The sequence below is a fragment of the Talpa europaea genome, assembly GCF_964194135.1.
Source record: "Talpa europaea genome assembly, chromosome: 7".
Classification (NCBI taxonomy): domain Eukaryota; kingdom Metazoa; phylum Chordata; class Mammalia; order Eulipotyphla; family Talpidae; genus Talpa; species Talpa europaea.
Window position 1 is genome coordinate 76,178,050 of NC_140074.1, and position 12,774 is coordinate 76,190,823.

Sequence of the window (12,774 nt, forward strand, 5' to 3'; positions counted from 1 at the left end):
ATGCTAATTTCAAGCCTGTCATACAAGAAATGGTCAAAGCATTTTCATTATCCTCTTCCCATGTATCTCCTTTTCCACAAACTTGTCAGTTTTGTTTTTCAGGGTCAGGAGAGTCTGACCAGCAGGAGCAGGCTGAAGCAGGTGCTAACAGGTTAAGAAGACCTTTTATTCTAGGTACACAAGTGAGCCCCCAATAGAAGGTACTTGAAGTGATCTGATGTTGTCAAACCTCCAAATCCCCAAGGAGCATATGCCATGCCTCTCCCCGCCATGAACATATGACCATGGAAATGCATGAACAACTGATAAATATGTATCTTTCTTTTACCTGACCAATCCCACCATCTCACCATCTTCCATTCACCCTGCACTTAAAAGCTAGGGAGGTGGGTTTGAGCTGGATCTCCCACCCCGATTTTGTTCAAGAGGTCCAACTTTTCTTCTCCTGCTGAAAAAGCCTTCCATCTATTCAATGTAGGCAGTTGTTCCACTTTGGGATTTACAACTACATTGCCCAAGATGCCCCTCTGCCAAACAACGTCAACCAAAGCAAGATTTTGGATTTACTAGTTTTTGATCTTCTCCCATTAAAACTCTCTAGATTTGTACACCTAGGAGTTGTGGAATTGGTCTCCTCCAAAGGGTTAGATAGCTTTTTTCCAATATGCTTGGAGTAAGCCTCTTCCAATAAGTATCTTTGATATGGGGAATTAAAGGGTAATCAAGGTCCTGTGGGCCTGGAAGTCTATTGCTATAACTTAAAGTATGTAGATTATTTTAAGAGAAGTGAAGTCCCTAGAGACTGAGAAGAGGTCTTTCTCTGTCCAATTCCTATCAAAGAAACAATCAACGGACTTCCTTTTTATGACTTAGAAGATAGTGGGGGGAGGAGGGCATCATCCAAGTGTAGGTTTATCAGTGAATATGTCCACTGTGACTGAGAAACTCATCTTTTTATTCTCAAAATAGAGATGAACTCATCTCCTCCTTGACTGCCATGTGAAGTCTCCCCTTTCTCTCTCTATGATGCCCTGGGTCTTTAAACACAAGCTATATATCCCTGGACTATCCCATTATACTTTAGAATTTATAGTCATGTAAATTCTCTCAACATGTGATATATCCAATTGATTTTTCCTTTGCTAATCCATCTGATGCTATTTTGATTACTCATCCAGCTTGAAAAGAGCCCCAAGGAGTGGGATATTTTAACAGCGTCAAACCCAGTGGTCTTCCATAGCCTTGTCGTACATCATTAGATGTTTGAAAGACTTCAAGTCAGAAACTAAGCCTGCACAAGGTCAAGACCACAGAAGTGAAAATGAATATTTAGAATAATTAAGTTAGGCTAATTTTGTTATTATCACATATGAACTGAATTTCTAAGGCAAGGTAGTTTATTTTTATGATCAACCATTGCACTAAACCAGTGTGTTGATAATCACATTTATTTCAGATATCATTATTTTCAGCTTGATTGTTGGAACATTTAACTAGCAATAAGATAAGGCATCATCCTAGCTTCTAGGCTAATTTGGCTATTTATAATTATGAGATTCTTTTGAAAAATATTGGTAGCTTCCACAATAGAGGTCTATGTCTTCTCCCCACACGATGTATATTTAAATGAAAACAAATCTCAGACCAGCATCTGCCACATGTACACAAACATGTTTTATCAAGGAAGGTTGAAATGGTCATACAACCACATATCCCATTTTCCTGTTTGTTTGTTTGTTTGTTTGTTTGTTTTTAGGTAGGTACATTCACAGGCTTCTTATAGGAAATACTCAATTTGATATGGTCACAAAATTTTGATATCAGGGCCTCCTCTGGTGGCGCAGGTGGTTGAAGCCTGCGCTGTGAAGCTGTCTGCAGCCTCTGCAGTGCCAGTTCGATCCCGACTGGCCGGTGAGGGTCCCACATGGCACGGCAGACCTCTCCTGTCTCCCCTGCTGCTCCCCTTAGCAGTGTATTTCATCAGGCTGCCTGTTCTGTTCCCCAGTCTGTCTCTGGTGAATCCTCTCACCCTCCCAAGCATCTGGCCTATACCCTAGTTCTTGTATAAATAAATAAATAAATCTTAAAAATTTTTTTTAAAAAAATTGACATCAGAATCAGATGACAGAGGTGGCTGAAGCATTAGATGGAAACCATGGACAGAATTCTACTCATAGGGTATCATTGCAAAAGGTTTTGGTTGCTAGATTTCTCAGCTCAGGGGAGGTGGAGCCAGTGGAACCTTTCTTAGCCAACTATAGGACTTAATTCATCTCATTTGTGAAAACTTATTTCTAACTCTTCCTATGACAATTAATAAACCTTCTGAAGTTGGGCCTCCCCTGGTGTCACAGTGGTTGAGTGCTGGGCTGCAAAGCTGCCCGCAGCCTCTGAAGCACCAGTTCGATCCCCAGCCACCAGTGAGGGTCCCACATGGTGCTACAGATCTTTCCTGCCATGCCTGCTGCTCCCCTCAGCAGTGCATTTCATCGGTCTGCCTGTTCTGTTCCCCGCTCTGGCTCTGGTGAATTCTCTCTCGCCCTCCCATGCTTCTGACTGTACCCAGCGCTTGTATAAATAAATAAATAAATGAATGAATGAATGAATGAATGAATGAATAAATAAATAAATAAATCTTTAAAAAAAAGTATCACCTCCCTTTAAAAAAAAAAACAAAAACCTTCTGAATCAGAGAATGGCATGTTTGAAACCCTTGCCTTAGTCCCTTCTGGAATCTAAATTCCTGATAAGGGTTCTTTATATGTTAGCAGTAACTATTGGTTAATCAGCCTAAGTCACAGATAAAAGTAAAATATAAAGTAGTTACCATTTGATTTGCTTGCATTTTTAGACCCTCTTCCTCTAGTCCCCAACAGTCCTTTAGTACAAATATAACCTAAGCCAAACAGCATACTTGCTACATACTCATAGCCATGCTCCCAATCCTCAAGCCCCTCCCAGCCCCTCTAGTATCCTAATGAGATAGCCACCACTGAGCTTCTCCTGTAGAGAAATAGCAGAACCTCCACTACTGGAATCCAAATGCAAATGATTGATTTAACAGAGACACAGAGACAGCCACTTGGATCCATATATAGCAGATGCTGTAATTCGTGGCTCAGATCCGCCTTCCGGAATGTTCTGGACTCTTCCTTAAGCAACTGGGAGTTCTACTGGAGGCAGCCTTCCTTGTCAGCTCCCCGAAACTCCAGGCCATAGACAGCTGCTTTATCAAAGTTTACACCCCAAGAATAAACAACTACCTTTTTGTCACAGCACTTCTGAAGGCTCATCCCAGCTCCAGAACTCCTAAACTTCAAGTCCTGTCCAATCCTGCTTCTGCCCTTTTCCACAGAGGTTGATCCCAAGAGCACTTCCCCATAAACCTACTACACTGATTTTTACTTCAGTGTCTTATTCTTTTGAAATAATTAACTATAAAATCACAGGTTTGCAGGGGCTGCTCCTCACTCTTGCATCATGTAAAGCACCCACACCAGAAAAGGAGGCATCCAGAGTAGAGCACCAAACAGGCCTGGATCCCCTGGGGTCCATAACATCCATACTAGCTGTTCTTGGGACGCCTGCATTCTGCCTTAGGGTTCTTATTTCATGGTTTTGATCACTTGCTGATATTTTCAAAAGATGATTTTGAAGCATGGTAGCTTAAATTTAGTTTTTAATTGTATTGAGTTTACATATACTTAGCTGAAAGAGTCAATTCTACAAGATTTATTTGACAGAGACTGTTGGTTGGGCATTGACATCAGATCTTACCTTCTTTAACTAGAGCGATTTTGAGTGAGTTTTAGCTAAGTCCATAGATCAATGCATTACCTGGCTTCCCTTGCAGCTAGGTAAGGCCATGTGCTCACAATCTGGCCAATGAATGTGTGTCATCCTGGGATATGCTCCTGTTCAGGCAGACACCTGTGCTCCCCTGACTGCACCCCCTTCCTACTGGCTGAGATGACAAGAACTAGAATGGCTGCATTGGTGCCAGAGGAGGAAGCCACGTTTGGGGGGCTATAAAGCTGACCTTGCCATTCAAATAACTTCTCTCTTGACACTATCTGAAAAAGAATGTATATACTCACCTCTTTTAAGCCTCTATATTTTGAGGGGTATTTTTGTTAAAGCAGTTTAGCCTATATTCTCATCCATATAGCTTGTTTACATTTAAAAGAGAACAATTCCCCCAACCACTTTTGTCTGTTCCCAGGAGCCATCATGATATATTTAAATAATACATTTCCATCTGGTATTTCACATTGAGGCATTATCCATTGAGTTTCCAATTTGGAAAATGAATATTCCTCCTCTTTTTCCTTCTTTCATCCCTCATCATACCCCTGTACACTTGCTACCCACTCAAAAATACTTGTGCTATAATTCTGAGAAGAAATTTAGTGTTTCCATAATTATGAGTGCAAGTGTTATATAAAACTGGCCTCTGTAGTTCTCTTTTCATCTTTTCTTTTCTGGAATAACATTTTGTTCTTCCCTGGAGAAGATATTGGGCTATTTATTTTTTTCATTTTTTTTTGTTTCCCATTGACTTCTCACCCATTCAAACATAAACATTCTCCCCAGTTGTATGATCTCTCAGTATGTTCAAACACACTTGGGATGCAATAAGCTCTTCTGTTTGTGGAAGTATTTCCAGAGCTTTCTGACTGCTCCACCTGAGTTCTTTGCTCCTTAAATCTGACATGTGTGATATTAACTGGACACAGCACTATTTCTATCCCTTTGGGTTGTTGTGTAAGTCTTAACCCCTCCAATGGGCTGCATGGGCTACTCTGGTTACATGGAACCGTGTTTCCTTCCATCTAACTTGCCATATATAATGTTCTGATAGATGTTTTCTCCTGAGAACATTAATGCATGATGAAGAAATTAGAAATCTCCAAGCTGGATCAATGTCTTCCATTTTGGGGTTTAGACTTAAACTATTCCTCTATGTTAGGCAGAAAAATAGACACCAATTAACTGTCTTCTAAAAAATAAAGGAACTCTAACTCAAGGTATTACTGCTTCAAATTTAATATTATTCCGTTTATACCATTGCACATGGATACTGGCCAACCTTCAATTTGACAGAATCTCCAAATATTTTGGGTATGGTACTAGTGCATAATCTTTTGGTCTTTGTCCAAGTTCAGGTTTAGGTATAACTCTTACTGAGAATGCCTGGAATCTAAACAGCCTAGTTTAGAGCTTAAACAGAACACCCTTCCTCAATGTCCTTTTACTGCTAAGCCAGGCAGAGTTCCTCATCCCCACCCCAACAGCCAGGGTATTCTGGAAAGACAATTCACCTTGGAATATTTTATTATAAGGTTAAATCCTGTGGAGGCTGAGAGAATACTTAAAGGGTAGACACTGGACCACAGTTGTCAGGCTCATCTTACTTCAGTTATCTTTCCTAAATTCCAGTGTGATTTCTGAATGCCTAAAAAAACCAGTATGGTCTGGTGGAAGCTTATCAGCTGAGAGTAGGCAGGGAGAGGGTAGTGAAGATATTTATTTTCCATTAGGGACTGTAGTGAAGCTAAACCGCTGAATGCAATTCCCTAAAATGTACACACACACACACACACACACACACCCTACCACCACCACCACTAATACTCAAACTCAATAACTTAAGTCAAACAGCGTGCTTGTTACATAGTTGATAAACTCAGTGGTTTATAATTTCATTCTTACAATTGACATTTCAAAAACTTTGGAGATTATTAGGAGTTGAATTCCAATTATTTGTAAAGGCACATTTATAAAGGAAATATCTTTGAAATTTGTGTTTTAATTTTTGCAATCATCACCACACATTTCCAAACATCTACAGGACTCATGCTCGGTGCTGGCTAATGATGGCTTATGATAAAACAAAATGAGATACATTAAGTTGCAAACAGGAGGTGGGAGGTCAGGGCCTTTATTCACATCTCCAAGAAAGGATTGATTGTATGCCAGTAAATAGGAGGAGGCAAGCAGTGTGGGAAGGGGCCAGTACAATTGTGGGGTACAGAGTTAAAGATAGACCTGACCTGGGTTGGCCTATTGAAGGAGAAGCAAATCTGCCTAGAACACAGGATTCAGGTGTAGGAATAATAAGAGAGCACTGTAAAGGGGTAAATTGATTCTAAATTGTGGTGGAGCTGAAATGCCAACTTAAGGGATTTGGACATCTTGAAGGCATTGGGAAACCACAGAAGGTTTCTGTTGTCGTTTAGGGGTGTGGGTTTGGTTAAGGAGGGGAGGAAATGTGATATATACAAGCACTGCTTGGAGATGATTCATCTAACCATGGTGTGTGATGGATCAGAATGGAGAGGAAGTGAGGCTTGGGAGTTAGAGGCTGCAGCAGACTCAGGGTGAGGAAATAAGAGCCAGGCCTAAGGCTACCAATTATTAAGCAGCTCAGCTGTAATCTACACTACAGGCGCACCACCATTTCACACCTTGTCTCAGGTAACCTCTACAACACCCCATGGAATAGGTATTGCACCATCTCACAGATCAGGAAACTAACTCTGAGAGGCTCAAGATCACATAACTAGACAACGACACAGGTGGGATTTGAAGTCCCTTTTTTTTCTGATGTGAAGGCCCATGTTCTTTCTACCAAGACATATCAGCCTTATGTTTTTAATAATGATTAATCATAGCAGTGACAGAGGACCTAGAAGGACCTCTTTAGGAAGGGATTATCCTTGCCACCTCAGTGTCCTTATATTTTTCACAATTTCAGAAGTAACACAATCTCCTCTTATTTCCAGTTGGGATTTGCAGAGTAAAAACCATTTCATGCTGCAAGAGTCTCTCTAAGGGCCAAGTCCTATGATCACCGTGAGATGGAAAGTGAGCAGCGAAACATGTTTCAGGTTTGTGGGAAATTGCGTAGGACAAGACAGAAATCATAAAGGCACAATTGAATTACATTGTGTCGTGGCCCCTGGGATAACAGCTGTTTTCCAGGTCTACAATTGTTCTCATTAGGAAATTAAAAACGTGAAGCTCCAAGTCTGCAGCCTTGCACTGCCTGGCCACGTGGTGACAGGAAGCCCTGTGTTTGTACAGGTGGGGGAGCCAGCAGCCTAGCAAAGTGGGTGGCTAGAAGCCCTGCCTGGAGTACAGGTGGGGTAGCAGAGGAAAAGCAAACCCAGGAAGAAGCTTGTGTGTTCTTGGTGTCAGCTGCCCTGTGCAGAAAGGAGTGGCCCAGCAGGGCTGCCCACGTTGGTGGGTCATTTTGGAGCCAGATTCAACTAATAGTCGGTGCCTTCTCCACCAATCTGATGCAGAAGAATTTGGTCTTGGCATAAGGTCAGTGCCCCTTTCTGAGCAAATTCTAACAGATCACCTACAACTCAATACCTTTGTACATAGTTGAGACCAACCAAAGCCAAATATGCTTTTAAAGACCATGATTAAGAATTTCATATATATTTTTAAAAAGATATTTGTTTAAAAGAAAAGGAAATAATCAATGCAAGACCTAGAGAGTGTCTACCACAGGTTTGGTGTTTGGGGAAGAAAGCTCCAGGCCAGGTAGGACCACCCACATGGCTGCAGTGTTGTCAGGGTTCCTGTGTTTGAGAGCAATGAGTTCATGGGCATTAATGAAATTGTCAAAAACAAATATATCTACATATAAACCACAGAAGGGCATGTTTAGACTGCTGCTAAGAGTATGTCAACAAGCTAGGGCTCTGTAGGCACCCCTCTGACCAAGCCCAAGTTCTCACACATAGCAGCCTCACACTTGCCACCTTTCAGGCAGCAGGGCCACAGAGACCCCACCACACAGAGGGTACAGTCCTTGATTCAAAGGTTATGAAATGGATAATGATGGAAAAATTCAGTTACCATGAGTATCAAGCATGGTGGTAACACCAGCCTCTACTGGAAATTTAGACGTTAGTGGTCATTTCTTCCATCAAAAGACATTTAACATCAAAGAAAAAGTCAGAAAATGTAAATTTTTGCATCCTGAAAACCAGAAATGGAAACAGCGAGGGGATCAGGCAGAGGTTACCACGAGTGTGAATGTATGCCAAGCTGAGAAAGTCAGGTGGCCACAATCAAACAATGTATCTCCAAATATAACCTGGGATCTTTTCTCACTAGCAGGTTCACAGAACAAAAATGTTTATTTTGAACATTTTAAAGAGACAGGTGACCTTCTCATATTACTGGGGAACACGAGTGCAACAAAAATCGACTAAGAAATATCTACGTGCTGGGAAGTGTGTCAGGGACAAAGAGCTAACCAAGTCAGGCAATGTTCCTGCCCTGGAAAACTTCTAGGGGGGAAACAAGAAACAACCACATCTAAATAAATACATAACAGAGCATCAGGTGGAGACCCTTGGTTCGAAGAAGAAATACTCCAGTGTGTGCAAAGAGGGTATAGTGGCAGGATAGGCACAGTGCAAGTTTTCTAGGATCCTGCACATGGGTAAAGGAGAGTCTTGGAGCCCTCGGTGGCTTTCTCAGGCTTTTATTGAGCTTTACATGCACTGTAGCAACCAGGTACATGGTAGGCAGGGGTACATGGCAGGTGCGGAGGGTGGGGGGGCAGGAGCAAGTCAGGCCTCCAAGCCTCCAGGAAGTCTTCACTCTGGGTTTCTCTGGCTTCTTTCTCCCCTTCTCTCTCTCTCCTGCCTCTTCTCTGGCTTCTCCTGCTTCTCTTGGTGACTATCTCAATACTCCTCCCATGGCCCACAGAAGTAAACAATATGGTTTGCAACATACAATGTAACAACTGCAGGTGCCCATTAGGCAGGGCACTCCTAATGGTGGGAAGGCAGAAAAGCCTGAAAACCATTTACCCTATAGGGGGTGACTGTGGGTACACGTGGTCAGAGGGTCTTCTCTGGCTGGGAGGTATTTGAGCTGAGAACTGAGTGACAGGCAGAAACAGCTGAGCCATCATCTCCTGGTGAGTTTTCTGGAAAGAGGTAAGTAGCTTGGAGTGCCTAGCCCACTTAGGACAAAGGAGGAGCCTGAACCTGGAGGCTGAGTCTTCTGCATGCTTTGTAGCACCCAGTGCAAAGTGAAAATGAAGTGCCCCTGTTTCAAAAAGTATCAAAATGTTCAAAACAACAGCAACAGCAGAGCACTGAGTTATGTTTGAGGCCCTTGTAAGCTCAGGGCCTTGGCCACGAATCCTTGGCCTGTCCTGTCCTGTCCACAGCAAGGTGTAAAATGAGGTTTTAGAAATGCTCAAAGCTGATGGTGGATGCCCTTGTCAATGGTGTAAAGACCTTAGATTTTACTCCTAGAGTAACTGGAAGCCATTAGCAAGTTCTCAGTAGGGGAGTGGTATGGCTTGACATACTTTTAGAAGGTCCTCTGACTCCTCTTTGATATAAACCTGGGGAGACCAGGAGAGACAGGAGGGGCATCAGTGAAGTGGCTAAAGGACTGTAAAAGTGACAATAAAATAAAAATAAAGCTCAGATGGAGTTCTTCTGTCATAATTAGATCCTACATTGTCTCACCAACCCCTACATTGATGGGTTTTTTGACTCCAACAATGAATAAAACTGCTCTGGCAGCTTGAGTAGACTTGGGTAATTTGCTAATAGGATTTAGGCAGAAGGAGAAGCCAAGGCTAAAAGTGACCTTTACCTTCCCAGGATACCCTTACCTCAATTGATTTGACACTAGGTGAGGAGGGGAACTGGAATGGACAGAAACACACACCTCAGAAAAAAATCTCTCCTGTGGGTTCCTCATCTGGAATGTCATTTCACTTTTTTTAAAAGAAAAGGAAATTCCTGAAGGCTTAAGAAATGTCTGTCAAAGGCATCCCAAGAGGGCAGATCTGGAATTCTGAAGGAGCCGCAGAGCAGGCAGCCTATGCAAGGCCCCACCTCAATGGGCTGCCACCACTTCCTTCCTCAGCCACTGAGGGACACCTGAAGGGACCACCTCTGAACAAGGCCTTTGAGAGCAGATTTTGATGGATTATGGCAGGAACATTGAGAATGCTCCTGCTTGAGAAAGGAGGCAAAAAGATGCTTAAGAAAAGAGAGATGATTAAAATTAACCAACTGCTTGGAAACACCCATACTCCTGAACATAAATTTGTGCCTATTTGTTGTGACCTTGTGATCACTATCTTTTGCAGTGAAGGGAGAATTTAAGGTCACCCATTTAGAAATGGAGGAATTAGGATTCCAAGCCAAACTCATTTTTCCCATCTTGCCAAAACCACAATAGTGGTGATTTCAAGAAATGGCTGTATATCCCTTGCCCTTCCTCTCAGTGACCTTTGCCCTTGAATCTGTGTGAGTATATGAGTGCTTTAAACAATAAGTATGGCAGAAATGGTCTTGTATGACCTCCTAAGACTAGGTCAGGAAAGGGAAGACAGCTTCCATCTGGTTGTCTTGGAACCCTTGCTTTTGGAATGTTCCTTCTGGGATTTCACCGGCCATGCTATGAAAAGCCCAGACACATGGAGAGGCCACATATAGGTGCCCTGGTCAACAGCCCCACAGCTCCCCATGCAGGAGCTCATCCCAGGAACCAGACATATGAGCGAAGAACCATTTGGGCATGAATCCTGAAACCCCAGCTGCTCCAGTCTGCCTAGCGGAGGCCACAGGCATCATGGAGCATAGACCAGTCATGTCCACCTTGCCCTTTGCAAAGTCTTGGCCTACGGAATCTATAAACATAATCTGATAGTTGCTGTTTTAGGCCATTAAGTTTGGTGACAGTTCATTGTGTGGCAATAGACAACTGGACTGGTAATTCTGCCCTGAACTCATTTGAAGGAGCAAATAGATGTAAGATCATAGGTCTATTAGGAATAAGCAATATGTGCCATCATTTTGAAATACTTTGACTTACAAAAAAAAAAAAAATCCCAAACTGATCCTTTCAACTTTGGTCCTGTTTTCTAGAAATGTCTTATAAATTCTGTTACATGAACAATAGCCATCTGAAACAAAAGGTTTTCTGACCATATAGTTGATATATCTTTCTATGTAAAGTGTAAATGAAGTATTTCTGATGTATGCGGGATCATTAAGGTCTCCTTTAAATACAAGAATTCCACATTACATAATCTATAAAGTTATTTGGAACTACATGGCAAATGACATCTTAAATCAATGTTTGGGGGAAGCAATTCTAAATTAAAGTGTTTGAATAACTTCAATTTTTTTTCAAGAGTAATATATATATTTAAATATTTTTTTTATTTATGCATACAAAAACTGGAGTGTAGGCCAGAGGTGCAGGTGGTGAGAGGAGTCACCAGAGACAGAATGGGGAGCAGAACAAGTGGATCTACTGAAATATACTACTGAGGGGAGCAGCGGGTAAGGCAGGAGAGGTCTGCTGTACCATGTGGGTAGCTTCCTGGCTGGGAGTGAACTCATGCTGCAGTGGCTGACAATAGCTTGATAGTGCTGAGACTTAAGCCCTGCACCACCAGGGAGGCCCTAAAAAGTAATATATTTTAAGCTATATTTCATATACAAGAAGTCTTAGTCAAATTTATATTTCTTCAGATACCCAAACCATATTAGTATTACATTTGAACATTTCTCTGAGGACTGTATGTACTATTTATTTGTTTTTGACAAGAATGACATACTATAAGTATTTTTTAAAGATATAACTTTTTCCTAAAAATCCCCTTCAACTAAAAATACACTGTATCAAAAATAAAGTGGTTGCATTATCTAGATTCAATTCTCTGTAGCATTTTGTGAAATGTCATGACCATAGGGAATACCACCTTGTGCTTGATTTCAGGGATTCTGAAACAAAACTTGGGTATGAAGATGTAAGTGTGCTGGGGAGCTGGATGACACAGCCAGGTCCTTCTTTTCAGCCTTTCAGCATTCCCGTGGCAGACACTGCAGCTTGGAATTTCTGGGGGTAAATGATTCTTCAAGAATAATTTTTGGAGAGAAACAGGTTTTTTGAATAGAGCTTGGGAAAATATGTGGAACAGAACTGGGAGAAAATAGAATGCGTAATAGTTAAAGAGGGGTATTTGGCAGGAACTGGGACTGACAGGAGAAGGGGAAAGAGTGAGAACAAAGCAGTGGGTTATTGTGAAGTAACACCAAGAGAACTGAATATCCTTGTCACCAGCGTGACTGTCATGTCAATGGCAAAGGCTGTGTTTCTCCTGGCAGGCCTTCTGCCTCAAGGATCCTGTTTGTTGCATGAATGGGGCAACGCCATACCCATCAACTGCAGATTCCTTTCCTGTGTGTGCACTAAAGATTGTGGCAGAAACCCACACGAAAGATTTGGGTTGCTGCAGTGTAAATCTTCTGGAAGATTAAATGGCTCTGATGATTTCCATGCTACCATCTGGACTGTGGTCATTTTGAAGGTTAACTCTTTACTTCTTTTAATTGGTGTGGCTAGCATTGCTTGTGTTATTAGATTAAAAATAAAACAAGGGAAATCCACCTCACCACCACAAAGCACACAGACTTAATGCAACTAGAGGTTTGCTCAGAGCTTGTCGGGAATGACTCATCAAGCTACTTGAAGCCAGAGGCTCCAGTAAATCTAAAAGTTCAATAATGCGTGTTTTTACTTAATTTGGTGAGGCAAGGCCAAATAGTCAGACCTACTGCCATGTATGCAGTGCACAGTTCTTTTTTTTTTTTTTTAATAAAAGAATCATTCTCAAGAGTGCAAGGATACTCATGGGCTCGTCCTGTATCTAGACTAATAAAGGAGCCCTACCTTCCACTGAGAAAAACATATACGACTTGGTAAAGAGTT